The sequence below is a fragment of the Filicampus tigris genome, chromosome 20, assembly GCF_054856515.1.
Source record: "Filicampus tigris isolate MCC_2025a chromosome 20, RoL_Ftig_1.0, whole genome shotgun sequence".
Classification (NCBI taxonomy): Eukaryota; Metazoa; Chordata; class Actinopteri; order Syngnathiformes; family Syngnathidae; genus Filicampus; species Filicampus tigris.
This window is the reverse complement of record NC_141236.1, coordinates 13,275,639-13,281,782: the sequence shown is the minus strand read 5'-3', so window position 1 is coordinate 13,281,782 and position 6,144 is coordinate 13,275,639.

Below are 6,144 nucleotides of genomic sequence, written 5' to 3'. Positions count from 1 at the left end.
GGACAATAATAAAAGGGGGTTCAACGTGAGGCCAATTTTTCTCAATCTACACACCTCATTTGCATACATACATTTGCAATGCAAATGAGGCACATGGATTGAGAAACAGTTTGTTGGTCACTTATTACCTTGCACTTTTCTTCTTATGGGTCAGTTGGACCCAAGAAAAGTTGAAAGTAGGTTTTCCACAACTGAAACGGTCTCAACTCAAATCAATTAGTTTCACTGAAATAAAGAATACAAATTATTTCTTGAAGTCTATGAGTCAATGTGTTACATTAAACGGTTCTAACCTCGAACTATAAAATTTAACAAGTATCTGCAATCAACATACAGTATATGCAATCAAAATGGTTCTTTTGGTTACAACTTCATGTCAGTGGGGCAGTTTGGCCCGGGATAGAAGAGGTGAACCATTTTAGTATTTTATCCTACCTAATTAAAATTTAAATTAGTTGTTCCAGCAACTATGGTTATCAATCGAAAAGTAGGTTCTGACACTTCTGGATAATTAAACATGCGCCGGGTCAAATTGATCCAGGGACGTTGCTATTTGCTTGAAATAAAGTGTCACTGTCTTTCATAGAAACTGTGAATTTTTCAATTGTTGTTTATTTTCCAAACATATTTCAGCTCCGACCCAAATAATTACACGGAATGCATGCAATATTATCACGAGGCATAAGTACGTTTACTCATGTACTTCTTAGCTGGACCAAAGACAATTTTTTTCTTTGTACAATTCGGCGCTAATAGCTAAAACAAACACGTTATTTTTCCCCAGCATTCAAGTTGCGCTCGTCATGTGTGACGTTTGTCTTGCATTCATGCTCATCATTACACACACACACTGTAAATATTGACACTCCAAACAGAATCCCCCCCCCCCCCCCCCCCCTTTTTTTTCTTGGTTTGCAGCCCCCGAAATGACAGTGAAGGCACCACTCCCTCTGGAACAACAAAGCGTTCTGATAATTATCTCCCTCGTGAACCTGAAAAATGCTGCACTTGCATTTTGCACCACCCTGTAAAAAAGAAAAAAAAATCCCCCAAAAAGACGAAAAAGGGCCACCAGTGAAAAATATCAAGAAGTGCAGTGAACCTTCATTTAATTATTCCCATTATTTTTATTTGCGATAGGTGACGACCTGTAATATCTAGAGACCCTCTAAAAAATGTTCTTTTTTATTTTTACTCCACAGTTCTCCAAATAAGAGGTCACGTGTGCTTGCTTCAAGCTGGTTGTCACTCCAAGTCAAAATTTTCCATAAAACTGTCCCATAAAACAACAAAGTTAAACATTGTATATTTAAACGTCAAAATGCTCAAACGCATTATATAACTTTGTCTGACTAAGGTCTGCTAGCTTAATGCTAATATATCATGTGAAACACCGTCGAAGGGCTAACAGAAATTAGCATCACCATAATGATCATCTGAACCCTTCAAACACACATGGAGCAGCAACTAACAATTTTCAGGCACATATTCTCTCTAGTGCCGAGGACAACAAATCTTACCGGAGTTTAGCAGGGGACCTTTTCTGCCTCTTCTTCTTACTTCTTTCATTCCGACGCGTGTCTCCCAGCCGAGCTCAGCGCTGCTCGGCATGTTGTGGCCCGATGTGGTACTACACCGAAAGCACGCAACTCGAATAGCCCCCCTTGCCTTTATACTGTAAGAGGACGTAAATAACGATGATTTCAAAATGGTGCGATGAGCTGCTTCCGCTTCCTGCGCAGGTGGCCTTGCCGCCTTTATGGCTCCGACCGCGTGGCGGGCACGAGCATGCGGGCTCAGGAACGGCCGTTGCTGTTGTCAACACGCCCGTTCAGTTTAGGCTTCACTCGCGCGTGTCCGCCTTGAGTTTGTCCCTCCATGGCGCACATCTGTGGGGGGTGCTGGCAAAAATGGCCTACAATTTAAAATGGGTCACCTCCAAAGTTTTTATTTCCACTTTGAATGTCAAATATGTTTCTGTATTCACAGATTGTGCTGTGTGTATTTCCAGCAGTCTGTTGCCTTCGTTAAGGATGTTGTCGTTATTATTATTGTTTTTTTTTTTTGTCCAATCAGATTTCGGCTCCCGTGTTGCCATGGCAATGTAAATTGCACTCAGAACGAGACGCGCCGTCCGTTGTTGCTTCGACTCTTTTAGCGATGGGACTATTTGAGCTTCGCAGTCAACGTGAAGTTGATATCTGGTGAAAATGCGAGGACAGCAGGTGACAATCACACGAGCGTTACGTCGGCATGACGTCAATGCTAAGCTATGTGAGAAATCACGATGCATACGCGGAATTTTATCATCCGAGCATCGGCGAGATTGAGGAGGAGGAAGTTTATTTGCCGCACAGTCACTGTATACACATGCACACTTCTACTATCTGCTGCATTTTTTCCGTCCGTCGCAACCATCAGCCTAGGCAGAAAAATTGGACTAAATCTTATTTCATTTTTTCATCGTAGTAATTGAAAAATGTTCTGCAAGAAAACGGTGTAATCATAGCAAATATTAAAAAAAAGTGTTTGATCTATTTTTGCTCCATTTCACTCAAATGTTTGGATGATTTCATTTGCTGCTCGCTTGGGGGACTTCTACTGTCTTGGAAGCCCCGAAAGTTGGCCAAAATGTTCCCCGGGCCAGTAAAGCGGAAAGGCATCCCTGTGAGGATCAGGTTGAAGGAAACAAATGGGAAATTCCCTTCAATTCCGGACAGCGGATGAGCGTAAAAGGGACAGTTGAAAGCACGTCTGGCCGTGGCCGACGTGTCACTCAGGTTGAGCGACGGGCACGCTCGATCGTAGAGCGCGGCCACGAGTGTCACGTAGTCGCCGGACGGCGGCGGCCTCGACATCGGTGCGCCTGCGGAGGGGCGGTCCTGCTCCCGCATGCCGGCAATCCTCTGGCACGGGCTCCCGAACATTTGACTTGCAAATTTTCCACATGCAAATTCCAGCAAGCCGGACAGCCCTCCCGTCACTGCAACCTCTCGTTACCCATGGCAACCAGTGTGTTGTGCTCTCACAATGGACGCAAGCCATCCACACCATTTGAATTTGCATGCCAGATAAAAGGCAGGCTTACAAGTCTTCAGGATTTTTCATTATAGTTTCTTTTGATTTATTTTTTAAATTCACTTATTTTAGTAGCTTTTTTGGGGAGTTTTTATTGGTTTTAGTATTAGATTTAGCTTTGTTTAAATGGAGTATTTGTTCAGTGAAACAAAATTATTCCCAAACAACCATTGGGCCTTCTTAACGCTGTACGGCCATACAATCATTTTGAAATGAATTGACTTTTTTTTTTTTTTTTTTTTTTAATTTTCACGTGAATGGGATGTCTGTAATGTGGAAACCCCATTCACGGAAACATTTTTAAAAATGGGGGGAAAAAAATGGGCATAAGCGTTTTTCACAGGACAGCAACGATATGCGACTTGTTAACCGGTCTTTAGCGTTTCCCGTTGCGTTAGCATTTAGCAAACAGACTTGAAGCTAAATGCCTTTTGCTTTATAGTCAATTCCACTGGGACAGTTAGCATGTTTTCCGTACCTGGCAACTTTCACTTTGACTATATTCCTGAAATGACATGTGTACTTTTACTCCACTACCCTTCCCGAACCACCTTTGTTAACTCGTTACTACAAAAGAAAGTTCAAAGTGCCGACGCAATGCCCAGAAGGAGTTGAAGGTCATGAGCGTGCGTGCGCGCGCGCGTGCGCATCTATCTATCTCCGTTGCATCACAACACAATGAGTGACACATTCCCCTTCCTCTTTCGTGTTGCAAAACACATCTACGCTCGTAGTAGCCGCTAGTGAAAACGCTGAGGAAGTTGTCATCTGGAGGGGAAGTTGTGGAGTAAAACAACAAGAACAAAAAAAAAAAAAAAGTCAACCTCATTGAAAGAGAGCATCCCCTTTTTTTTTTTCGGCGTGAAAACGTGTGATGTCAAACGTGCCGAGCTGTTTGTTTGATCTTCCCCGTGGATCAAACGGCGATTGGGGAACTACACAAGTTCCCTCACGTTTGAAAGCCAACGCAAATTTGATGTCGATTTCCCGTAAGCCGCCTAAGCGCGCAAAGTGTGAAAGTGTGTGTGTGCACGACTCACACCCCCAAAAAAATCTGAAATTGTTTTACTGCCACTTGTCTCCCTCCCCTGCCCTGATGAGACTCAAAGCTCATCTCGATTTTGGCCTGTTTTCCTGCCACTTCTCTCGAAGCCCTGCTCAGAGAACACTTTTCAATCTCTGTTGCACGCTGCTCATGACAGCGCCGCCGCGATGCGCTCACGTCAAGTCGAAATGTCAACCGCATGACGACGAAGACGCGCCGAACGCAAATTCTAATCGCGCCCGGAAATACGTAATGAATGAGGCCAATGTGGATCGCACGCCTGTTGCGAATTTCCTTACATGGACAAACTCCTCCTCGTGGCGTTTTTTTTTTTTTTTTTTTTTTTTTTTTTAAATGGCGCGCCCGTGACGCCAGGAAGTCTTTTCCTTTCTGGGAAAGTGAGAGTGCATGGAGGAGTCTGAAAAGTTGCTCGGTTCAAGGTGGTGTTCTCGGGGGAACATTTCGAGGAAGTCATTTCAAATAGGATTCAAATTGAGCTTTTCCGCATCAAGTCCCGGAACATTTGTGGCATTTATTTTGGTATTCAAGCTCATAAAAATAATTTGTTAATTGATTTATTGCGATAATATTCTTTTAAAAATATATATAATACAGTATGTAGATATGTATATAAATACGTGTATGTGGATATGTACGTATATACCGTAAGTGTATACATACATATACTGTATGTATATATGTGTATACATACAGTATATATATATATATATGTATACATGTATATGTATATACACAGACAGACATAAAAAAATCAACTGTTATGTTAAGCTTCGAATAACATTAATCCTCCTCAAGAGCATCTTTTCAAACGCCTTTCCCTAAACAAAATTCTCAGGATGATATTCTTTTCTTTCAGCTGTGGGAAGTATCCAAGTACAAATACTTAGTTCCAGTACTAAAGTGTCATTTTTCACCTGTCTGTATTCCACGTATCGTTTTTGCCGTACTTTCTACTTTTACTGCGTTTGTAAACAAATTTGTGTGCTTTCCACTCGTTTGCCTTGTCAAAATTGTCCCTTCCAAGGCGTCGAATCAATCCAGTAGCGCGCTCGACAAAACGCCGGCCATCCTTCGAGAGTAATAATGCACGATGACCGATTTAGAAAGAGAAACATCTCGTGTGCTCTGCTACCTCGCCCAAACCCCAAAAGGATCCGGCTGAGCAGGATGACTTTCCCAACGCGGGTGCAAGTCCCGACACGACGTCCGCCTTCGCACCGCCGTCACCGCGCTGAGCTGGATGGCCGCAACAAACGGGGAGTGAGTCCAGACCCGGAAAAACGGGATTCCAATTGTCTGGGCTCACGGAGCCGCATACCTGGCTCCAAGAGGTTCCCACGAGAAAAACCGGAGGCGCTTTTTTTTTTTTTTTTTTTTTTTTTTTTTTTCTAGTTGTTGTGTTTTTTTGTTTTTCCTCCCGGGCCGGCTCGTCCGCGGATGGCGCGCAAGAACCTGAGATGTTTCAGATGAGGGTCTGCGTGTGGGATTAAGACTTGAAAACAAACACACGATTATCAGCTATCACATACCTGTCTGACTCTGTTTTGATCATAAACGACAATTTTACTTTTTAACCTGCCGTACCTGTTCGGAGTGAACCTAGCATAGAGTTCTTAGCGCCTACTGGCAAATACAGTAGCTAATGGTGCTACATTCTAGTAAGTAATGGTGATCCAGTCCGGTACCTAATGATCCAGCGGACCTCTTTTGATTGGCCCCATAATCCGGGTCATCTTGGTTTTGCAGTCCAATGCTTCGGACCAGCACGTTTGGACCTGTTACCGAGTAGTTTATGGTCCTACGTTCCACTGTGTGATTGTGCTACAGTCCGGTACTTCCTAAAGGCATCACCAAATGGTTTTACAACCGAATATTTTTGCACCAATAATGCAGTGGTGTCAAGGTCCAGTACCTCATGGTCCAACAGTCAAATACTGAATGGACCTGCAGTCCAGTACTTGACGGTCCTGCCGTCCAGCACCAACTGGGCTTGCAGTTCT